We start from the raw sequence: 26,499 nt of genomic DNA, 5'->3' as shown, positions 1-26,499 counted from the left end.
GTCAAAGTCAGAGGTACAGAGAGGAAAGAGAAACAAATACTAAAATATTAAATGACAGAGTTACAATAACCGTGCATATATGCATAATTACTATAGCAGTGGTGCATATTTGCACACTTTTACACTGACTGATGCGTGTATTTTTTGTTGTTGTTGAAATGTGCAAAAAGATGCACTTTTTGTATTATACAAGATTTTGCAACGGCTAATGCGGTTGCTTATATCCAACATAATCAATTGGACACTGATTCTAAACTATTGGTGAAATAAAATATATATTAATTTTTTTTTTTCCAAAAAAAAATTGTCTGTGTTTATTTATATCATGTTTCTTGTAGGTGTACCAAAACATTGCATGAATTATGTTGCTGAACTCCACTGTGCATTTTATCCTTCGTAGAAACATTTGTATCTCACACGTCTTCTACACTCAAATGTACAGGTGTCCAAATATTTGAGATCGCATATTAGGTGGATTAATATGTTCATTTGATGCTAGGGCCGGTTTCCACATATTCATTTGAATTGTCAATATCAATATGGATCTATTTTACCAGGATCATATTTAATTAGTTTTCATAATAGTTAGATCACAAATAGTTATTTTTTACTCTAGCTAGCAAATTAAAAATTTTATATCAAAACAATGATATAGAAGAATGTGAACTTTCAAAAGTCTATGAGCCAAATTAAGAAAAGACATGATGAACATGATTAGAACTTGTTTATAGAAGATCGATCAGACCTAAATTAATATGAATTTGTTTAGTGTTAGGTTTATCTATTCAAAAAGCGAGCAAGTTTTAGTTAGTTTTAAGTTGCACAATTTAGCATTATTGGTAACTCTAAATATCAAATTAAAAAAATTAAAATAACAAAAAAAAAATGCGGGCTTTTAAAAGTGTGTGCACATTAGAAAATTTTAACAAAACTTACACTTTATATATATATATATATATATATATATATATATTATTGATTCCCTTATAGTTAATTTTTAATCAACTTTTAGCATTAATTTAGAATTAGTTTGATTTCTAAGACTTCAAGTTCAGAATTGCTCGTATCTAACACTTGAATTAATGCAAGTTGGTTGTTCATTTACACTCCAATTAGTTTTTATTTTAGCTACTTGTGTTTGAATAATTTATATTGCGAAAGTTCTCTTACTTGAGACAATACCATACCCACACGAACTCAAAATTTTTTGAGAATTTTCCAAGTAATATATATTCAGATTCTACTGATTTGATATAAGAAGTTGCTTAAAAGGGTAAAAGAAAAAAAAAAAAAAAAAAATATATATATATATATATACACACACACACACACACACATAGAACACAAGAAAAAATGAAAAACAATCCCCACGTATTCCCTCTCTAACCTAAGAAAATATTTATACAGAAATCATCGTTACATTATATTAGTGCATGCATCCCCACTTTAATCTTTTCCCGGATGATTTATCATACCAAATCACATCCATGTGTATAGTTGAAGCTTCAGTAATAGCCACAGGGAGTCAGGGACAGACTTAAAGAATAAACAATATATATGCTCAATGTGGAACTGATAATAGATTCTGGATTGATTTCAAAATAATCTTGGATAGATAAATATAGTCGGAGAGGAGAATGTTTGGACTTCTGTTGAATTTTGGGTTTGGTTTCTACTCAAATATTTTCCCTTTGTCGACGAAGGTCTCTCATAGCCTTAAACCTTAGATCATCACTATAGGAACGTGGTTCAGGAATCATGTCTGGAACAGTCATTCGCCCTTCAAGCATACTTACGACTTTAGACATGATACATGATAGTCCTTCATGATGGGGATGCATTTGTGCACAGAAGAGCCACTTTAACCAAAATTTCAGCTTCTTTTATGTTGACTTCAGACCCGAAGCTCTCATCAATTAGCTTCATCAAGTTCCCCATATATAAATTATCCTATTACTATCATGCAAATGTTGCTAGTAGCTACACAATTAGTAAGTAATAATTGAAGCATTAACGATGTGTAATGAATCAAACAGGAATATGAAGTTAGAAAGTACCAGATCTAAAAGGCAAAACACAAATGTCACTTGGCATATAATTATTGTTGCTCATTCCCCTGAAAACTTCCTAAGGCCACAACTCCAAAACTATAAGCATCTACTTTGTAGGTCAGATAACCCTATAATACATATTCTGGTGCCAAATATCCACTACAAATCAAAATCTCAAGGCCTGTTTGGTGAGTAATCCCAAATTCACATTTTCACATTTTAAACAACATTACACACATTTTCACACGCATTTCCATATACTTTTTCACCCACACGTATTTCAAAAAACTACAAAAATTCCATCTCAAACTACTCTACCAAACATCCCCTCAATGTCTTATAATTCAACTCCAAAAGTTGGGAAATTTTGCTAACCTCAAATGTAATTATTGAAATTATAACATATATAACTAAAAGTTCATTAATAAGACGGGAACTGACATAGTTCCAGCTACACTGGTGCTAATGTGGGTCTTCTCCTCTTATTCAAGTTTAGCCAATCCAAAGTTAGATATTTTAGGGTTAAAGTCTCCATCCAGCAACACATTAGTAGCTTTGATGTCTCTGTGAACAGTATTGAGTCTTGATTCTTGATGGAGAAAAGCTAAGGCATAAATATAAGAAGATCAATAACCAGAAAACTCAAATTCGAATCCAATAGAGCTGACCAACCAGAAAATCAAGAAATGAATCCAAGAATGGTCTGGAAGCCAGACAAGCTCACCTGACTTAAATTTTTGCTTCATATAATTATATTCAAATCATAAACAAAATTTCATCTCTTATTATTTTTCATAATAGCTCAGTGCTAAGCAAGATTACATAATGCTCACCAAATAATGCATGGGCTAGGTTATTATTTTCCATGTACTCATAGACCAACAATAATTGCTCCCCTTCAATACAACATCCATAAAGCTTCACCAGATTTGGGTGTTGCAAATGAGAAACCATGCCTATTTCATTTAAAAATTCACGATCTCCTTGCTTTGATTTAGGTGAGAGCTGCTAACTGCTATGACAGTATCATCAGGTGATTGACCCTGCACCCAACCTTATCTCAAATAAGCAGGAAAATCCATACTCAAATGGGATCAGCCATGTAAGAGTAATACCTTGTAGACAGGACCAAAAACGGCTTCTCCAATTTTGTTGGCAGAATGGAAATCATTAGTGGCACCTTTTATTTGATTTAAGGTAAAAGTTCCTGTCTGCAATTTAGTTCTTTAATATCTGTTCAATGAGGCACATACAAAGCAGTATGATAAGGAATTGTCAGTTTTCTTTGTATTTACTTTCTTGAATTACATTTAAGGAAAGATGATATGCTCATATGAAAATTAAATGCTTGGGTATATTAGAATTGTAAATTTTAAGTGTAACTGCGCAGAAACTTATAATTACTTGAATCAAAACTTGAGAATTTAATTCAGTAAAAGAAAAATCCAACCTAACAATTTAACACAACAAAATTTTGAAGAAATTTTTTTTTCTTCTAGTTAACTCATATTTCTGGTAAATTATAGATTGTTCCAAAAGCTTCATTTATTTGGAAATGATAAATTTAATCACTTAACCATAATTCTAACAATCCCTCTCACATAGACCCAAAATGCCCCTCCATAAGTGTGGTCCAACACATGAGATTTTTAACATTTTAAATGGGAGGAAGAGTGGGAATTGAACTCGACTTCCTGATTTAATACTATGAAAAATTATAAATTGTCCCAAAAGCTTGAACTTTTAAGAAATTGTAAATTTAATCACTTGAACATAATTCTAACAATCTCTATCATAGTAAACAACACGAAACTATACCTTGAGAAAAATATTTTAGATATTTCACTACATACATACTGAAACTATTCTAGAAGCCAAGTATAGTCCTGCTGCTGCTATTTAGCAAACTTATAATAATATGTATCAAAATTAGGCCATGCCTATTTGCACACAATTCCCTAGCAATTGAATATCTGTAACACACAATCACAAAAGTTCAAGAGTCAAGACAGCCTATCCTTTTTGCATGATTTCTGTCAAAGTTGACTTAGTAGAGGCAATTAAATTAATTTGAGAATCAGAGAATTCCCTAGCAACTGAATATCTGTAACACACAACTGCAGAAGTTCAAGAGTCAAGACAGCCTACTCTTTTTGCATAATTACTGTCAAAGTTGACTAGGTAGAGGCAATTAAATTAATTTGAGAATCAGCCTTTCCAAACAGCCTACTCTTTTGTCCCCTTCTTTAGCCACAAACAGCCTTTCCAACAAAAAATTCCCACTATAAAGAGAAAGGAATAAAGCTCCAACTGCAACCCCAGCAATGATATAAACATTTCGCTTGGTTCCACCATTTGAACAAAATTTGGAATCTGCACATTCAAAAATCATCCTTACAAGCAATTGATTGAAAGTGAACAAGACTCAAAAACTTGGCCACCCATATGTTTATTGAATAAGGTAGACACAAACATCAACAAAAAGAAATATATATTTTTGTTAATTAGGCAGAGAAAAGAAATAGGCAGAAAAAGCACATGGGGTGGTTTTTTTAACTGAAGCAGTCATCTTAAAATCCAAACCAAACCTCCCACCTGAGACCATCTATAAAATTCTTGATTTATCACAAAATTCAAACTAAATGGTTCACTCTAACTGAGTTAGAGAAGAGATATACTACAGTACGTGGCATATCAAACCACTAACCCCTAGACAGTCATTTCCAAGTAAAACATAGCATATCTAACTGAAATCAACCAATGGGCTACTTATTAATTATCAGCTATTTCTGCAGTTGAAAGCAAGGGACTCACATAGAACAATTATAAAATAAAAAATAAAAAAGGAATCACAGTGTTGCACTGTACTAATCTCAAAAGTAACATATTCTATAACACTTTTTAACCGGAGATAATTATCTCGATTTCACAGGACTGTCAGAGCAATAACTGCATTGCAATTAGTTTTTCCACCAAAAGATTACATTTCTGTTGGAAATCATGGGACTTGATTTGAGGACTCATCAAGTAGTCGTGACCTTAGAGGGGCCCTCAGATACACAGCATCTTTAAAATGTCAAAAAAGAGACATTCACATAACTAACTCACCAGAAACCACAGAAACAGCTGATATAAGGGGACCATAAACTCCTCTACCAGGAATTCTCATTGTTCTTTTACCAGCCCAATAGAATCTGATCTCTAAGACATTGTTTGCCACACTAGTGTTCGATGCACGTTTTATTATTGGCTTCAGAGCAATACCAGCATCATCTTCAATACTGAAATCCTTCCACACTAATTTTTCCTGCAACAAAGTGGACTGATTAAACCTTAAACTGTAACATCAAGGATATATATTTTCATCATTGTGACCAATTACCTAATGTAGATATCAAATATACGCTTCCCAAGACTGATATATGTCTTCTCATTTGTAAACTGTATCTCTGCAAAGTGAAGACTTACAGTGTAGTTCCCATTTTCTAAGCAATAATGGAAATAAGTGATATAGGAGATCTAAGTGCTGTTGTATACAATTCAGAGATATTTGATAATGATGGAGGTACAATGCAACGTGTATTTTGGTAGTTGTAATCATCCATGAAGTCTCCAATGCTACTAAATCCCCAATAAATGTTGCTGTTAATAAAGTATTTTGCAGCACCACCTTCAACTTCTCCATCTCCTTTAATATATACAACATTTTTTTATTCTCCTTGATGGTTGCTTCCTTTCCACCATAATTAACATGCAAACAATTCAAATCTGCCATGATACATGTAGAAAAACGATATATGAGAAAGCAAGCTTACATATCAACTATAATGCAACAATACAGAGGTCATCATTTTATACAGCTTCTTCTTTTCTTTTCTTTTTTCCAGGATGCTATATTGGATTTCACATTGGTATAATGAGAACTGAGATATCAATACATGGGCACACATGCATGCACACACACACGGGCACACTTTACAATCTTTTGCTATATTTTTCAGTGATCCTAGCTATTCATCACAACCTTCAAAGCAAGCTATCATAACAACTATAGATTCACTTTCATTTCAAGGTATTCTCTCCTTTCTCCAAGAACAAGGTTTCAGAAAATGAATCACACTATTCTAGTCATATTGTACAGTTTTACAATTTCATTTTTTTAGGCACTACAAATCTGATTAAGAGAAATGCTGGGTAGAAAGGGTGTAGCCCTATAGCACGAAAGGTATACAAGAGAAACACCAGAAAAGCAAAGAGTGAAAGGAAAAATTAAGCACTAGTTCGATGTTTCAATTATACCCAAGGAAAGCGCCATAATCAAAAAAGGAAGATAAATTGTACTTTTGGAGTCACTGCCATGAATACCATATTGTTCCACTCATTCCAAATTCCCCACAACAGACAAAGATGAACTACTAACCATGTCATTTGACTCCTACTTCTAAATCCTCATCTTCATGCTGCCAAAATCTTTATTACTAATGCAGGCAATACCCGCTAAATCCAGATAGAGAAAGGAGGACAGACAACAATACAAAACAAATGATACTGTCCTTAATCTCTTTACAAATGACACCCGCTGATATTAAATTGCCTCTTTTTTAACAAATTGTCCACCATAACAATACAAATAAGTACTACAGTCCCAAAACAAACAATAACTTACAGTCAGATTTAACTCAATCTGATGACTTTTGGCCCAGCTTCTAATATCTATCATCATCAAAACTGCAGCCTTGAACATCATGAAGCACATGGGCTGAAACCTCAACTGATTCTGATTCCAATCTTTAGTAAGTTTGAAAAACCACAGTTTTGTATGTAATATCAAACCCATCCAGCCCCTATAGTTTGCCATTTTTGCACTTATTCTAAATGATGGAAATAAATCAGAAAACAAGAGATGAAAAGGCATCTGCCCACACCAAGCATCCTGTGAAATCTTTTCATCCTACAGCTTAAAGCAAAGACACCATGCACAGACATCCAATCCATTTTGAATGCAGTTCCAAACTGACACCATGTTAACTCTGATAAGTAGAAAATGATCTAACCTCCCCATGGTTCAAAACTCACAAAAGGGGCATGGAGTTAAAAGTAATGAGGACTTTAAAGATTCATTATATTCTCTTTTTGATGTCAAAACTGAAGACGCAAAAGTTCAAACTCAATTACTCAAATCATCACTCTTTTTTTTTTTTTTTTCTTTGCTTTGTACGAAAGGCCTTATGAATGTGAAATTCTGTAAGTAATTTTCATTTAACGGACTGAAATAATTGATATATATTCTCATAAGAAGAAATTCAAAAATGGATTTGGACAAGTTAACATTATTTTCATACCAATTAATGATGATTGAGCTACAGAAACCTATCCTTACATCGTGGACAGTTGAAATTCTTCGAGCAATGAGGTTCTTGCCTTCTGCTGCTGAATGAGTACAAAAGAATAAATTAGTAGGAAAATGGACACCATTCAGTGTATAAAAATCTACACCTTACATAAACCTTCTTTCACATTGGTAAACTAGAAAACTTATAACAGAACTAAAGAAACGAGAAAATAAATCAATGAAAAAGGAGGAAAGGGCATCTTACACATAATCTTCAATTAAAGAGCCTTGAAACAAGTTAAGCTGTAAATTCCTGACAAGAAAAATATAAGGTGAAATATCTATCAGACTAAAACCATATAAAACCGAAAAGTATATTTAAGAAATTATTCTACAAGCAGTCTGACATGTTTTCATAACAAGCTGGTTATTCAGGGCTTTGCCATGCGAAGTATTGTATGAAAGATCACTGCAGCAATGCATTGGAAAAAATAACGTCAATTCTTTAATTATTTTTAGAAAAAGGAAAACAAAAAGATAGTTTGAATCTGAGTAATACTAGCAATTAGTATCTCAAAAGGCATGTCTTGTCAGGATATAACATTAATACTATTTTATTGATTTTGAAACAGTAAAAGACAACATTTCAGGACATCAATCCCTCCCCATGCCACCCCACCCCCACCCCCACCCAAAAAAGAAAAAAGAAAAGGAAGCAAAAAATTGGATAACGAAAGGAAGTATTTGAAGTAACAATGTTAGATATTTCAAAAGAGATAATGTTGCAAAGAAACCTTACCATCCGAAGTCAAACTTGAAATTAATCTTTGCACTAACCAAATCTACCATTCTGCATTTATGAAGAACTGGAATTAAAAGGGAAAAAAGAAAAAGAAAAAGAAGAAAACAAAAAAAGAAGCGTTAAGACAAAGGACAAGTGAATAATATGTCAACAAAAGCACTGCTTGAGTACACAAATCTGAATTGCATTTGGGCTGGTCAATGGTATCTGGTGCTAGAACTTTCTGTTAACAGCTGCCAGAGATAGTTGATATTACTTGTAAACTATTGAGCACTATATATGTGTAGTAGACCATCTTATTGCACACACAGAACACTAAGACTCTGCATTCACTGACACAAAATATACATTTGAATTTTTTAATCTGTGTAAGATGGTATCATATACTTGAGAATTACCAACCCTTTAAGACCTTGGTGTTCAGGTTGGGTGAGGGGGTTGTATGGAGTGGGATTGTGGAAGTATATTTGAGGCAGTTAGGAAAACTTCACACAGTTCATTAGATATGATATCAGAGGCGGCACTAGAGTTTGGTTTTAGCATGATTTATGGCAGGGGAAGGCTCCGCTCAAGGAGAGGTGTCCCAACTTGTGTTTAATAGCAAGAGATACAGTGGTGCAAGAGATACAGTGGCAGATTATGCAGAGATAAGGTCTGGACAGATCTCTTGGACATTGGTAGTCATTCATGCAGTTCATGATTGGGAAATGGAATTTGTGGCACAGCTATTGGAGGATCTTTCCCAAGCAAATAACAGGCATGGGAAGTTAGATAAGTTGGTGTGGATTCCTTAGCAGAACCAAGGTTTCCAGGTAAAGAGCTAAGATAGAATTTTGAGGAGAAATATATGGAAAGCCAGAAAGCCAGAATCCCACCAAGGGTGGCTTTCTTTTCATGGTGTGTGGCTTTGGGGAAGATTTTGACAGCCAATAATTTAAGGATGATGGGCACTGTTAGAATGGTATGGTGCTTCATGTGCAAGAAGTATGGGGAGAACGCTAATCACTTTTTTTTACGTTGTGAAATTGCTAAGGAATTATGGTACATGATTTTCTGTATATTTGGAGTCTATTGGGTGATGCTGAATTTGGTTCAGGATATGTTGGTGTGTTGGAAGGAGAGAGACGCGGCGGGGGGGGGGGGGGGGGGGGGTTGGTGGTTGGAGGTTAAGAATGAGTATGGTGAAGCTAAAGTGCTCATTTCTGAAGTCCTCAATAGAGGGGTTCTTAGAATTTTTGGATTCCTTGAGCTTTTACTAGTCTTGTATTTTCATTTGTCAATTGTATTTTATTCGAGGCCCCAGTGGTTAATTGGGTTTATTAGTATTTTATTTAAAGTCAAGGGTATTTTTTGTAATTCAATAATGGATAATTCCCAAGTTATTTAGTATTAGAATTTCCTACTTCAATTAAAATTAGGGTTTAGCAGTCTTATAAGCAAAGTATTTTACTCCTTTAGTGGAGGGGATTATTTTGATTAATAATATTTCCATTGAAAGATATGAAAATCAAATCCAGATTCATAACCACAAGAAAGTAATGCAAGTGTTTGTTGGCTTTGTAAGTCCACACTTTTATAAATTTCTAAACGACAGTTAACATATTAACACTAACTTCAAAAGTGTAAAGGTGAGTAGTCCCACAAAAGTTGCCATCTCAAAAATATAAACCTACATGGGTAAAAGGTGGTAATCCTTTTTTAATAAGTTTTGGCCCCAAAGAGGGGGATGACCAATAATATAGACATCTCAAAGGAAGTACATTTAGACCAACATTGCAAGATTAAGTGTTTCACTACTTTCCCTCAACTATAGTTATCTGTTAATGTGTTTGTCAAACATGTGACAGTAGGCATGTCTTGACACAATGACAAAAGTCCAATATGCACTCCATACAGTGCTTGTCAACGTGTAACAGACACAATGTAATATGCCCATCTCTAAAAATTTGATTATAGGCATCAGACTCAACCCAACAAGATTAAGACAATAACAAGGGGTGGCAGCAAATAATATCAACTTCAACCATTCTCCCTTATGGCTAGAGGTATGGGGTCTTCCTTTAGGTATGATGTTGGAAAAAACCGGAAGAGATATTGGAAATAGTATGGGGAACTTTTTGATTGCAGATTCGAGATCATGGTCTTTGGACCAAGAAAAATTTATGAGGATTCGTGTAGATATTCCTTTAGACAAACCACTGAGGCGTTGTGGGGTGAAAGCTAGTCCGGAAGGAGAGATCTATTGAGTTTATTTCTGATATGAAAGGCTCCCTGTTTTCTGTTTTTCATGTGGGATAATGGAGCACGATGAGCGACATTGCCAATCCATGGGAAATCCTACTAATGAACCCCAGCAATATGGAGAATGGCTAAGAGCTCAAGGGGGAAACAAAATGGGAATCTTAAAAATTGGTCCAGCAAAGGCAGCAGTGGCGCCAACTAATCCTCAAGATTCAGGGGAAACAAGGCAAAGTACAGCACCTGAGGAAAAGGAAAGTCCAAGGCAAGATTCTATAAGGCAAAACCAGGAGGCGGAAAACTTTCTTGAAAAAAAAAAAAGATAATGTAACCTTACCTGGTGTGTCAGTTGATGGAGACGGAAGCTTTTTGGAAGAAGCAACTCGAATTCAAATTCAAAAAAGCAAAGAAAAATCTGCCAGGCAAGAAAGGGTGGGTACCCACGATAGAAGAGTTGAGAAAGGAGGAATGGAATCATATGTGTTTGAAGACAATGTGGAGTCGGTTGGTAGTGATGAATGGGGCCCACAAACCGGTAAATGGGCTGAGAAAAACAAAGAGCAGCAGGAGGTGACAAGCCCAATGAAAACGCAAAATGAGCCTAACGAAGAAATGTACACTAACATAGAAGGTGAAAAGGCCCAAACAAAGAAGGGCAAATGGAAGAAATTGGCAAGAGGAAAATTAAAAAACACCGAAGCAGTGATGGAGATATTGAAAGCACAATGGGAACAAAGCATAGGCTATTGGAAGATGAGATAACAGAAGATGAAGGCAGACAAAAAAGGAAATGAGAAGGTGAGTCTCTTTCTCTTATTCAAACAGCCGTGGCTGCAAGGCAACACCACCGAGAGCCATGAATACCTTAAGCTGGAACAGCCGGGGGATTGGGAACCCCCGGACAGTTCGAGCGTTGCCTGATATGGTGCAACGAAGTAATCCCAAATTAGTCTTTTTAATGGAGAGGAAAGTAGGAACTAGAAGAACGGTGAAGGTAAAAGAAAAAATTGGTTTTCCTAATGGCTTAATCATCCCTAGTGAAGGTAGAAGTGGGGGAATGGCTCTACTGTGGATTGAGGATGTGGATGTTGAAATTAAAAGCTTCTCGATTGCATATAGACGCGATTGTTATGGATCCTATCTTGATATTCAAGTGGAGGATGACAGGGTTCTATGGAAACCCAGAAACAAGCTTGAGGAGAGGATCATGGAATTTGCTTCGATATCTCAATTCCTAGTACCAAATGTCGTGGGCATGTTTGGAAGATTTCAATGAAATTTTATTGGCAACAAAGAAAGCAAGAGGTCTAGAAAGATCCCAGCAACAAATGGAGGGTTTTAGGGAGGCCCTAAATATCTGTGGTTTCCAAGACATGGTGTATGAAGGGTCAGATTTCACTCGGTACAACCAAAGACATGGGAGGGGAAGAATCCAACTTAGATTGGACAGAGTATTAGCTACATTGGATTGGATAGAGCATTACCAAAACTCTAGAATGTTTCAGATTGTGGAGTCAACTTTTGACCAATGTGCCATTTGCTTGACAATCCAACAAAATCGCCCATATATAGGAAGAGAGGATTCCACTTTGAAATTGCTTGGACTAAGTATGAAAAATGCAGGGAAGTTATCCAGGATATGTGGACAAATTTCTCAGGTATACTGATTAGGGGAGTAGAAATAAATGGGCTTCAGAAAGAAATTAATGAGCTCTTGGATGAGGAAGAGACCAAATGGCACGAAACGTCAAGGGTTCAATGGCTTCAGAAGGGTGACAGGAACACTCAATACTTCCACTACAAAACATCCCAACAAAAATTGAGATTAAAGGGCTATGGGATAAAGATGAAAGATGGTGCAAGGATATGGGGGGCATTGCAAGCATAGCAACAGAATGTTTCAAAGAGCTATTCTCTACCTCTTCTCCAACCAGAATGGAGGAAGTAGCTGATCTAGTTCCAGGAAAAGTAACTTGAGATGAATGAGCAACTCACGAAGGAATTTCAAAAGAAGGAAATTATTCAAGCTGTCCGAAATATGCATCCAGAAAAAGCCGTGAGCCCTGACGGTATGTCTGCTATCTTTTACCAAAAATATTGGGATGTCATTAGAGATGATGTAATCAATACTGTGCTAAATGTTCTAAACTCAAATGCATCAGTAGCTGCCCTAAACCAAACTAATATTGCCCTTATTCCAAAAAAAAATTGCCCATCCAAAATGAGTGAATTTTGGCCTATAAGTCTGTGCAATGTCTTACAATCCTCTCCACCATTATTTCAGAAAACTAAAGTGCTTTTGTTCCAAGTCGTCTTATAACAGATAATGTACTAGTTGCTATTAAAATCATGCACTACTCAAAAAAGAAAGAAGGAAAGAAGTGTTATATGGCCGAGAAGCTTGATATGAGCAAGGCCTACGACTGAGTAGAATGGAATTTCCTAAAGAAAGTCATGGAGAGAATGGGTTTTTATGAAAAATGGATAAATCTTATTATGAATTGCATTACTTCTGTAACTTATTTTGTGCTTATTAATGGTGTTGCCCATGGCTATATAACCCCTACAAGGGGTTTACATCAAGGAGACCCAATATTCCCATACTTATTTCTCCTAGTTTCAGAAGACTTCACAGGATTAATTTTGGAAGCAACTAGGCACAAAAGACTCTGGAATTTCCATATGCAGAAACTACCAACTATCACCCATCTCCTCTTTGTTGATGACAACATTTTATATTGCAAAGCAACTGTGCAAGAAAGCATGGAACTACTAGATATACTTCAAAAGTACGAAGAAGCATCAGGCCAAAAAATTAACACAGACAAATCCTCTATGTTGTCTAGCCAAAATGTAGAAGAAGAGAAAAGAGCTAAAATGAAAGAAAGCCTCAGCCCAATGCAAGATGCTTAACCCAAAAAATATCTGGGTCTCCCTTCAATGATTGGCAGGTCTAAGAAACAAGTTTTCAATGAAGTAAAGGAGAGGGTTGGGAAGAAGCTGATGGGGTGGTAGGAAAAGTCGTTATCCATTGGAGGCAGAGAAATTTTGATAAAGGCCGTGGCTCAGGCAATACCAACATATACAATGGGATGTTTCCTACTCCCAAAGGGCTTATGTGATGATATTGAAGGAATGATGCAGAACTTTTGGTGGGGGCAAAGGCAGCAAGAATCAAAAATTGCTTGGGCGGGCTGGTCAAAGATGTGCAAAGAAAAAAGGAAGGAGGTAAGGGATTTAGGGATCTTCAAGCTTTCAATCTTGCTATGCTTTCTAAATAAGAGTGGCTAATGCATGAAGAGCCGCCCTCCTTGAAGGTCTGGTTGTACAAAGCAAAGTATTTCCCAAATTGTAATGTCCTTAGTGCCAATTTGGGGAGAAACCCATCCTATGCATGGAGGAGTATCTACAAAAGTTTGGAGGTTCTTAAGCAAAGCACTAGATGGAGAGTAGGCAATGGAAAAATGATTCATACTTGGGACGATAAGCGGCTGCCAACTCCTACAACCTACAAGGTCATATCCCCGCAAAAAGATTTTGGGGATTTCCCAATGGCATCAGCACTCATAGACGTAGACGCAAGAAGATGGAGAAAAGATAGGCTAGATAGTATCTTCCTCCCTTTTGAGGTGGAAATGATTCTCAACATCCCCATCAGTCACCACTTACCGGAAGACTCCATAATTTGGGTGGGCAATAAGATTAGTGTATGAAGCCAGTAAAACAACAGCGAATCAGGTATGGGGGACAACAACTCGTATGATTGAAGATATTAAGAATGCAAACAACCCATTGGCTACAGAAAAATGAGGTTAGAGCATGGAAGCCTCCCCCGGAAGGTGTGATCCTCATAAATGTGGATGGAGCTATCCCTGCTATGGATTGTCATTCTGATGTGGGTGTTGTGATTAGGGACTAGGAAAATCAAGTGGTTGCATCCATTAGCTTGCCCTTATTTGGTAAATTTGCAGTTGAGGAAACTAAAGCCATTGCCATGGAACAAGGCATTGTCCTAGCCCATATGTTAGGCCTGGAAAATATTATGTTGGAAGGAGACTCTTTGCAGATTATTCAAGCAGTACAAGCCAAAGAGGGGAGTGGCTAGCCACATTATTGCTGGTGTTATCCAAGAAATGTCAAAATTTCGAATGGCAATGACTAGGCACATAAGCAGGCATGGCAACAAGGTAGCCCATGAACTTGCACAATATGCCAAGAGGTATGGAGAATTGAAGAGCTGGTTTGGTACAGCTCCAGAGTTTGTAGCTGACCTTCACACAGATGCTTATAGCTAGCTTAACCGGGTTTTTTGTCTATTTTGGTGCCTTCGTCCTGTTTTTCTACACTGGTTGTATATTTTTTCTTCTTGAATGAAAGTTCAGTTTCCAAAAAAAAAAAAAACGAGGGGACCACGGAAACAACTCTCATGCAGCAAGCATCCCATCTGGTAAGATTGCTGGTGCAATACCAATCTCATCCATTTGTGATGTTTTCAGATAAGTATTAAAATAGCAAAAAGGAAAAGAAGAAAAACCTTGCTCTTTACTAATTCTGAAAAGAATTTGAATTGGTATACATCAATATCACCAAGGAGTGCTAGATCGAGATCAAATACCCACCACCTTTTAGGCAGTTGCAAAGCAAAATAGCTCTTCGTCCCGCCCAACCAGCTTTTATGACATATAAACCTTATAAAGGTATTAGGACCATCAAACCAATCTGCATTCAAAAAGAGAATACTATTTCACCATAATGACAATTTAGACGGTTACAAAGTTTAAGGGCTTCTCAATGAGCAAAATCAGGGTCTAAAAAATTGATCCTAGTTCATGTTATCAAATAAATGCAGTTATAAATTCATAAATGAAAACAACAGCATCAGTTCCAAAAACTTTTCTCTTTTGTGGAGGAACAAAAGTAAATCATGAAAGGCTCAGACTCAGAATTTATACAAACCATGGTTTTTAGGAATAATAGAAGACTGAGGTCTATCACATTGCTTCAGTTCGGAAACCCCAAAAGGTACCTCAGGCTTGTTTACAACTACGTGCTCTGGCTTATACCATAGAGAGGGCTGGAGAGCATACTCAAAACGACAGAAGAAGTGCCTTTCATATGTGAATAGAACCAGACAATATGATATTCAGCCTTATTTTTATATATATAATTAGAACTCACACAACAATACAGAATGAACCAGTGTTGGCAAAGTTCACTTTTTTTATATAATTAGACGTGCACTGGCTTATACCATAGAGGGGGCTGGAGAGCATACTCAAAAGGACAAAAGAAGCATCTTTCATATGCGACAACATCATATGTTTCCCATCTCTACAGCAACAAGATCTAGTATTTCATCCAATTAACCTTTCTAAGGTGATACAAGCATTTCACCCAACTAACCTTTCTAAGGTGACGAAACATATGTAACTAGCTAAACGGCAAATGACAAAGTAAAATATAAGAAACTATTTATTGGATAAAACTGGTTTAATTTTACCTAGTAGAGTTCAACTAACACAGTGCCAAGAGATTCTTGAGAATCATAAGGGCAGAAATGACGAAAAATTTGGTAGCCTCAATTGCCTCATCAGATCGATCCAATTGTTTCATCACAATTGCCACTTGATTACTACTTCTCTTTTCTCACAATATTTTTAAAAGCATCCTAGATAAGAAACATACATACTACTTCCTTCTTTCAAGACCGAGTCTCACACATTTCCACTTAGCAAGTTGCCATTTAAAAAGCTAACAAAAGCAACATCGGAAGATTAGTACGATATACCAATACTAGAATGTGAAAACAATTGAACAAATCCAATGTGAAAATCTAAGCCAGCATCTGGTAGGATACTAAGAAATGGTTCTGTACCAAAAGGCAAGTTTAATCATAAGAGATCGTGAACAACATGCATGCATCTGTGTATGCATGTATTTCACTTTTCAGGTGCTTGTGTTTATACAAATCTGAGTCCTCCAGACTTTGAAAATGAAATGCTTACTAGTTTTAATATGTAAGCAAATATGCCCATATTTCAATATACTTATAGGAATCTTAGGGGCTCTAAGTTTATACTAGGTGGAAGTTCCCCGACCAATTTGTTAAAACTAACATCCCTATCATAATCACAAAGCGACCATATAACCATTATCAATCCTTGGGCAGTTTTCCAAGTCAGTATATCAAAAAGTAGAACATTTGTAATTTAAAAAAGGAAAAAGTAGTTGACAAGGCATTAGGCATCATTCAATTAGCATTACTAGTAGTTAATTTTCTCTTGAAACAAGCATTGATTCTATCAAAATGTTACGCATCTACTAACCTGTTTCCAAAAAATAGAAGAAAAAAAGACAATAGTAATAAGAAAACAACTGATGCCACTTGTTCATGTCTTATACATACCAAATATCTGCAAGGATTTACATAAGTGTCTCCACATATTAGCTAATCATGATGTTCCTAATAACGTTTGAGTTAGAACTTATTTCTACCTCATTATTCAGAATCATTACAATCTTTCTTCTTATTTGAGGTTTTTTACATTATTTTGTAATGTTCACATGTTAATTTTCTTCGTTGTATAAACTTTTGCTATGTTTCTTTGCTGTGTATTCCCAATAACATTTGAGTTAGAACTTATTTCTACCTCATTATTCAGAATCATTACAATCTTTCTTCTTATTTAAGGTTTTTTACATTATTTTGTAATGTTCACATGTTAATTTTCTTCGTTGTATAAACTTTTGCTACGTTTCTTTGCTGTGTATTCTCTAAGTACCGATTGAAAGCTGCAAATGTCAATTAACATTTGCATATTTACAATGACAACTGTTAGAATCTATAAATGCTCATAAACATTCAGAACACTGAATCTTTATATTAAATTATCTACACTAACATCTTCCCAACCTTTATTCATCAAATAAATGCAAAAAATCTGCCCAATGTCTATATTTTATAAGTGGAAATAATACTTAACAGTAATCCACCCTCACTTTGTATCTTCATTTTAAAGGCCTCCATTTTTCTTGTTCATTGAAACAAAAGCATGTTTGCTTTGTATCTTCAAATTCCATCCAAATCAAAGGCATATATACCTATTATAATGATAACTTAAACATTGCAAACTAAGGAAAAACAATGCTCCAATACTTGAAATGCTTTACTTACAACATCTCCAAATTTTTTATTTATTTTTTATAAGTAAGAATGTTATATATACGAATGGCTACTCTATGCAACATAGAGTAGACCCAAAAAGTACAAGAAGAAAAAATAGAGAGAAAACATAAAAGAAAACCAAACAACAAAATAATTACAAAACAGAAAGAGAACTAAGAAAAGAAGGGAGAGAATCACTAGTCATGAGTCCCCAAGCCCGAGACCAATAAAAAAGAGTTCCACTAAAAGAAGCAAGCATCTGATCACCAGAACTGTCCAAATCCTCAAAAGTCCGCCGATTCCGTTCCTTCCAAATGCACCATATGATGCACAACGGAACTAAGTTTCAAATCTGAGACAAATGCTTCCCCAACCAATTTCACCGGCCAAAAAGCAAATCTTGGATCAATCTAGGTATAACCCAAGACAAACCAAAGGTTATTAAGGCAAAGCTCCACAACCGATGAGTCATCTCACAATGAAGAAGTAAGTGCTCTACTGTCTCTCCACAATGCCGACACATAATGCACCAGTCTACAAAATTCAATCTCCTCAATCTCAAATAATCACCCATTAGGATCTTATTCCAAGCTACACACCAAACAAAAAAAAGAAACCCGTCTAGGTGCCTTTACTCTCCATATACCTTTCCAAGGAAAGACAATTGAAGGGGAATCCCGCAATTTGTTATAATATGACCAGATGTCAAACTCCCCGTTAGGTTTCAACTTCCATCTCATCCAGTCTCCAACATCTAGTGGAGGAGTATTAGCTCCCCAAGTCACCATTAGCTATAGGCGCACAAACTTTATCTCATCCTACCAAATGAGTCTTGTTATTACCCCATAGAAAATCTCTTTGCAACTTCTCAATTTTATTAGCCACATAAGTAAAAATGGTGAATAGATATAGAAAATAGGTAGGAAGACTAGAACGTAGTCTTGAGTAACATCAATTGCCTCCCTTTAGACAAGTACAACTTCTTCCATCCGGCTAATTTCCGCTCAATTTTTTCCAAAATGGAATACCAAATTGAAGGGGAGTTATGTGAAGCCCCCAACGGCATGCAAAGATGAGACATAGGCAAAGTTCCAACTCTACAGCCCAAAATATCAGTTAGGGCATGCACATCATCAACCTCCCCTATTGGAACCATTTCACTCTTGTGCACATTGACTTTCAAACCTGTTACTGCCTGAAAACTGAGTAACAACAACCGAATATGAAGAACTTGCTCCACATCTGCATCACAAAATAGGATAGTATCGTCTACAAACAATAGATGTGAAACACTTTCCCCACCACCCCTCCTACCCTCAACTTTAAAACCACGAATCAAGCTAGCTCCCTCCACTCTTCTGAACATCCTACTAAACACCTCCATCAAAATCAAAAACAGCATAGAAGATAGAGGGTCACCTTGTCTTAAACCCCTTAAACTACCAAAAAAATTAGCTGGAGACCCGTTAATCAAAACAGAGAACTAAACTGTAGATATACAAGTACGGATCCACTCACACCACTTCACTCCAAGGCCCATTCTATTCAACAAATCCAGCAAAGCCTCCTAATTCACATGATCGTAAGCCTTCTCAATATCAAGTTTGCAAATGACTCCAGGAACCCTACTCTTCCCTCGACTATCTACACACTCATTCGCAATGAGAACCGAGTCAAGGATTTGTCTCCCACCCACAAAGCTATTCTGAGTCTCAGAGATCAACTAATCTAAAACCACACTCAAACAATTTGTCAAAACCTTAGCCAAGATTTTATACACACTCCCCACCAAGCTAATAGGCCGAAAATCTCTAATATTAGAGGCGCCATTCTTTTAAGGAATTAAAGCAATGAGGTAGCATTAATGGATTTTTCAAACTTACAATGTTGAAAAAATTCTTCAAAGCACGCTAAGACGTTTTTCTCCACTACTCTCCAACAATTATGATAAAACGCCATAGTAAACGTATCCAGACCTGGAGCATTGTCCCCCTCCAAGTCACTTACGACTTGAAGCATCTCCTCTCTCTCAAACTTTCGTTCAAGCTAAATCCTCTCCATATCCCCGATTTGATCAAACTTCAAACCTTCCACAAAAGGCCTCCATCCCTCAGACTCCCTGTACAAATTTTTATAAAACTAGACTACCTGGTTAGTAACCTTGGAATCCTCCAAAAAAACCACCCCATCCACCTCCAAGGTCCTGAGATGATTATACCTTCTATAGGAGTTAGCCATTTTGTGGAAGAACTTGGTGTTATTATCCCCTTCCTTAATACATAACATCCTATATTTTTTTCTCTAGAAAATTTCTTCCAAGGAAAGAAGATGCTCCACCTGGGACCTCAAATCTGCCCTATGACATTTCTCCCCATCAGTAAGACCTAAATCCCCTTCCTTCGCATCTAATTTTTTCAGCTCCTTCAGTAATTGTTTCTTTTGACGCTCTACATTACCAAATTCTTGGCGATTCCATTGTACAATGTCCTCTTTCAAAGCCTTTAATTTTTTGGCAAGCACGAAACTAGGTGTACCTACAAAAGAATGCCGATTCCATCAGGATTTAACTTTATCCACAAACCCCTCCGACTTCAACCACATATTTTCAAATCTGAATGGACTTTTCCCCCTCCCTCCAAAAGAATTGGACTATGATCTGAGATAGGATGGGGTAAAATCCTTTGTATAACATTTGAGAATTGATTCTCCCAATCTGGAGTGACCATAGCTCTATCAATCCTAGACATCGCTAGTTGATCAGTACCACTTAACTATGTATAGCTACCTCATTCCAAAGGCAAATCAATTAAGTTGAGATCCTAGATAAATTAAGAGAATTTTTCCATAGCTAGGGTCAAACAAGTCTCACCCTTATGCTCACTAGGAAAGCGAATAATATTAAAATCCCCAAGGCAACACCACGGTATCCTCCAATACTGCTAAATACCCACCAACTCATCCCACATGTGATCCTTCTCATTATTCTCATTTGACCATGTATAGCTACCTCCTTTCAAAGGCAAATCAATCAAGTTGAGATCCTCGATAAATTCAGAGAATTTTTCCATAGCTAGGGTCAAACAAGTCTCACCCTTATGCTCACTAGGATAGCGAACAATATTAAAATCCCCAAGGCAACACCACGGTATCCTCCAATACTGCTGAATACCCACCAACTCATCCTACATGTGACCCCTCTCATTATTCTCATTTGGGCCAGAAACCCTTGAACATGCCCATATAAAACCGTCCCCCACCCCTTACCACTTAACCGAAATTGAGAATGTACCAACCATAACCTCCACATTATCCAAAACCCCTTTATCCCACATAATCAAAATACCACCAACAGTCCAATCAACCTCCAAAACAGCCCAATCCACGTATGTACAACTCCACAAACCAGCTATCTATTCATGCTAGCAATTTTCGTCTCTTGTAAACAAACAACATCACACTTCCACTCCTGTAACAAATTCTTCACCACAAGTCGTTTCCAAGGGTCATTTAAACCTCTAACATTCCACAAAATTATTTTTATCTTCATCACCACAAAAATATCCCCACCTACTGAACCAGCACAAAACCAATCCTCTATCTCCCATCATAATTCACCGAAGAGATCAAGTTTTGCAGCTCTCTATGTCCTTTGTTTTTGGACTTAGCTACTTTTTGGCTACCTGTTACTTTCCGATGTAGCACATTGGCTGCCTCCATCTTAGTTTCTAGCCTCTGTAAGAAAGCAATGCACAACTTCTCATGCCGAGTCATTGACAACCCAACTACTTTACTGAAGCCAGGAATTCTGTGTTTCATCCACCCAGAAATATCCAACTTAGCCTCAATACTTACTACCTCAGTGACCTCCTCCAACTCTGCCGAAATTGTCGATGCACTCGGAGCACTAATCCTCAGAGGCAAACAATTTGTCAGTTCTATTTCACCAAAACCCACAGAAAAATCAGCTACATCCTCCACAAGCATGACCTCCCCAAAAAGGCTCAAGAGTTCCTTACTAGAAAAAGAGTTTACCTCTTGACCCGATGCTCCAAAACCCACTAACCCAGCTCTCAGAAACTCCAAAAAATGATCGGGAAAAGGTGGTCCAATCAATCTCGGCACAAATTCGAGAGTGACCGACCTCGTATCTTCAGAAACCAACCCACCCAACACCATATTTGAGCCCAAAATACTTTTCCGGTCAGAACTAAACCTAGAAACCATTTTCTGAAGATACTCGGTGCAGCCTAACACTCCTACCGGTGAAGCACTCCATGGATGAGTAACCAAACTTCCATCTGCATCGGTCTGGAGAGCCCTTACCTGTGAAGCCACTTGCAACTGAGAGATTGAGAAGCTCCCTTCAGAATCACTCCTCAACATCTCTACCGGCATCACTAAACAATTTGGAAATACCGTGGGCTTCTCACCAGACCCATCGGGAGTAGATGTAGAAGAGAATGGGCCTGAATAAGTGTTGGAGCAATCCCCAGCCTCTGAGATACCTGGGCTTGTGGTCATCGGGCTTAAGTTATAAACGCAATGGGCTTCTGACTGTTTCGGGCCCAAACCGATACCCACCTTCTCCATCGATGACTCCACAAGGCAATCCACTGACTTAGATTAGGGATGGCAATTTAGATCCGACCCGCAGATACCCGGCCCGGCCCGACCCTAATGGGCCGAATTTTACCCGGCCCAATAAAGAATAGGATCGGGTATGGGTTTTAAAAAAAAAAAAAAACCCGAAGCGGGTCCAGGTTTTATTAAAAAATCTGAAACCCGACCCGAAACCCGTCCCGGATAATACCCGGTTATGTGAGATTACTAATCCCCCCCCTTATATATATATATCATTGTAAACCCTAAGTCAGTTACCCAATTCCACAACCGCCTCTCATTCCTATTTCCATTCACTTCTCTCTGCTGCCCTCACCCTAACCCTCAATCTCTCTGTCACGCCTCATCCTCACACTCTCTTACACTCATAGTCACCGACCCACTCTCACCCTCGTGGTTGTTGCCGTTTGTCACGGAGGAGCACGAAATCCATAGATCGGACCACCCTCACCCTCGTGGTGGTTGCCATTTGTCAAGGAGGAGCGCAAAATCCATAGATCGGACCACCCTCACCCTCGTGGTGGTTGCCGTTTGTCACGGAGGAGCGCGAAATCCATAGATCGGACCACCCTCACCCTCGTGGTGGTTGCCGTTTGTCACGAAGGAGCACGAAATCCATAGATCGGAGCATGGGATTGTTAGATCGGAGAGAGATGTGATCGTGTTGTTAGATCGGAGCACCACCAATGGAGCTTTAGTGGTCTGAGTTTTTTTTTTTTTTTTTTTTGGTTCATTTCCTCTCTCAGTATTTTTTGTTTTTGGGTATTTGTTTGAGGATTCAATTTGTATAGAATGTAATGCATGTCTATATTTTGTGTTGGTTTAGAATGGTGATTCCTTTTTTTTTTTTTTGAAAAGCAAGAATGGTGATTCAATCTGATAAGAATGGTGATTTATTTGTGTTGCTGTTTGTGTTTGTGTTTGGGTTATTTTTTTATTTTGTATATATATTGGGTCAAATTGGGCCACAGATTAGGCCTAGAAGTGGTTGGACGGCCCCGCAGAGACCTGACGGGTCGGGTTTGGGGCTAAAAAAAAGACCTGTTTATTAAACGGGCCAGGTCCGGGTAACAGGAAAAGACCCACGGGTCGGGTCCAGGTATCAAAAAACCCGACCCGTTGCCATTCCTAACTCAGATTGAGGAGCAGACTTCTCATAATCACTATCAGGGTTCATCAATGTCCTCATGGAATGGGTTAAATCAGCATCGGGATTGTCCAACATCGTCGATGACTCCTCAACGCTAAAACCATCGAAAACAGTACACTTAGCCACCACCGAGGGCTTCACAAGACTGCCCATCGTCTCGATTTGACCAACCACGATCTGACAATCATCCCCACCCGTCGCCGATGGATGATTTCGCACCTAAATCACTGGCGTCGGTGACTTCTCGGCAAGAAATCCACCATCTGTTGTGACGTCGACCACCCTCTAAAGCTCACCAAGTTGGCCCAACTCCTCATACTGACTCAACGAAGCTTCGTGAAGGGTAGTGGGCATCACCGCCATCGCTAACATGTGGGCTTCTGGCTTTGGTGGGCTCGGGTCAACTAACTAGGAGCTCTCACCCACTTCCATCCTAAATGAGCCTGTGAGCTCTAAGTTAGGGAAGCCCACCTGTTGGTCAAAGTTGATGTCTAGGCCCACCACATCCTTTATTTGAGCCCATGTTACCCATTTAAATTATTTTTTTTTTTTTTGATAAGTCCCCATTTAAAATTTCTTACTCCCCCTTTATTGGTATCCCAGGAAACCTGTCTCCTTCCTTTCACATCAACTTCCACAATTAAACCACTCCTTGTCCAGCATGATCTCCTTATATCACTCTTCTTCCCATTTTCATCTGATTTTGAATTCAAACTGAATCTTACTAGGATACGTTTCCTATTTTCTGCCAGAATTTGCTCACCTAATTTTGTATTGACATGAATGCACTGCTCCCTCCTATCCCTTCCTCCCACCACCATTGTATTAGCCTTGCCCACCAGAATATCCCCCACCGTAGCACCTGTAAGTTTCGGATTCTTCACCAACAACCCCCTTGACTATTCTGCCTCTCCACAAACTCCCCCTGAATCATATTATTCTCCTTATCCTTGGTTGTAATATGTTGTGACTAAGTCACATCCCCTGGCTGCATTTGACCCTTCAGCGTCTCAACAAAAGACTGAGAGGGATGAAACCTCGACATTCTCCTCTATGGCTGAGACACAAATTTGGCCTGGCCTAAACCACCTAAAGCATATTGGTCAGGCACCACAGTTCAAGCCCTCCAACCATTTTGTGCTTTGCATCCAGGAATTATGACGGATCTTCTATGCTTGCCAACTTTGAGTTCATACACTAAAAGGAACTGACCAAAGGAGTTTGATCCCCGCTGCAAAGTGTACACGGTATCTCCTTCCCTAAGCGTAAAAAACTGTTTGGGATTGATTCCGACCACCGTGTGTTCTATATTCTTCATCAACCATAACGCTGCATTCTTGCCCATGAATACTGACTTCATGAAGTGTTTGCCTCGTTCGAAAATACGTTAAGGAGAAAAACTTTCTTCCTTCCTCAACCACCAATTGAAAAAAATTAAATTCAATGAAAAAACTACAAATACCACCCATTGAAAAAACTCTGAAACCCCACCAGAAACTCTTCCAGATATCTGCCTAATCCATCTCTAGATTTTTCATTGCCAAATGTATGCAGGTATCTCCCCTAAAATCTTACAATTTCTCAAAACCCTAAAGTGCATAACCGAATATCATATCAACCATCATCAAGTGAAAAAATTTATATAATTTGACAGTGTAAGTACTAAACATACAATCTTCCTATGCCAGTCATGTTTCTCAACATAGGAAAATCCTGATTTGGCCCCTTGACATCACTAATCCTACTGTAAGGATGCAAACCATAAGCCAAAACCATCGATTAATATACAAAATCAAACTCACATCCTATCATACTTCTGGATGGAAATGGGAAGGTTTTTTACTCACAACTCAAGTAAATTATTCAGAAGAGATATTTGGTGGGATGGGTCCCTCAAGTCCATTCGCATACATTTCTCTTCAAGAATTTAAATTTGAATGAGAATATACGCTGAATTTAGATTTAAATACCATTAAGAACTCAAAGCACTTGAGATATTTTTCGAAAAGAACAAGGATCTCACAATCTTGTCAATTGTTTCCAATTCTGTGTGAAATCAGGTATAATTCCTCTGAAGTTGTTATCATTTATCCTACTGCATTGTGCAATAAAATGATTGTTGATCAGGAAAGGTTGATATTTATGCTTTAAGGGAAAGGCAAATATGTAAATAGAGGTAAATATTTAAGCTTTGAAGAAAGGCAAATATATAAAAAGAGGTAGATATAATAAATTCTCACAAATCTGTTAGGTTTCTCAGCCTAGCAAGACCCATAGGCAAGTTCCCTGTCAAATTATTGGAGGAGAGCACCCTGCAATTACAACATTGAAGCAATGAACCACAGAAATCCTTCAGAAAAGTGTTAAAAGTGAAGAGAAAATTTAAGAATTATAGAACACCAATATGAAGAAATGAGGCGTCTCACAAAGTTTGCAATTTGATCAAATCCCCAAGCTCAGGAGGAACACTTCCAGAGAATTGGTTTGCTTCAAGGCACCTGCTTGAAAAGGGGGAAAAACAAGATAAAAAAACGAAATATTGAGATTACTAAAAAAGCTTGATAAAAAAAACATGATTAAACCCTCCATGAGGTCACTATGGAGTGCAGGGATATCAAATCTATTATGTAACAGATAAAAGGATGAAAAGTTAGGTTTTGAGGTCATGACAATACATTTAACAGGGAAATCAAAGCCTTTCTATTTCATTTCACAATTGTATCCCACTCACAAAGACTTCAATCACCATAAATGTCCATTGTACAAGATATACACGATTGAGTAAAACCAAAGTTCAAAACGTACATGTATGTGAGAGTAGTAGTATTTCCCAAATCCTTTGGAATTTCCCCTGACAAGCGATTCACAAAAACAGAGCTGCACATTACTTGCTGGTTAATTTAAGATAAGAGCAAATAAACATAAACTTTATCAATACAATTTTACAAAAGATCACATTGAGGTTAATTGTGTTGAAGCCTATTCCAGTGGTATCGTTCCGTTGAGATAGGTGTACATAAATCACTACAATTAGAGGAAGACAGGCATAAATTGAAAAACACTGGAAAAAAATGATTATTCAAACCCTGTGAATTTTGCTAGAAATAAGTGCAGCAAAATATTACCATCAAACATGTAATT

The 26,499-nt window shown here is 37.4% G+C and overlaps 2 pseudogenes; both read right to left on the bottom strand.

Annotated features, from left to right (window-relative positions):
* Positions 1-1,824: 1,824 nt before the first annotated feature.
* Positions 1,825-5,220, bottom strand: LOC142635341 (putative LRR receptor-like serine/threonine-protein kinase RFK1; annotated as a pseudogene).
* Positions 2,991-26,376, bottom strand: LOC142634541 (putative LRR receptor-like serine/threonine-protein kinase RFK1; annotated as a pseudogene).
* Positions 26,377-26,499: the final 123 nt, after the last annotated feature.

This window comes from Castanea sativa, chromosome 5, assembly GCF_040712315.1.
Source record: "Castanea sativa cultivar Marrone di Chiusa Pesio chromosome 5, ASM4071231v1".
Lineage (NCBI taxonomy): Eukaryota > Viridiplantae > Streptophyta > Magnoliopsida > Fagales > Fagaceae > Castanea > Castanea sativa.
The sequence above is the reverse complement of the archived record's forward strand: the minus strand, read 5'-3'. Positions and strand labels throughout refer to the sequence as shown.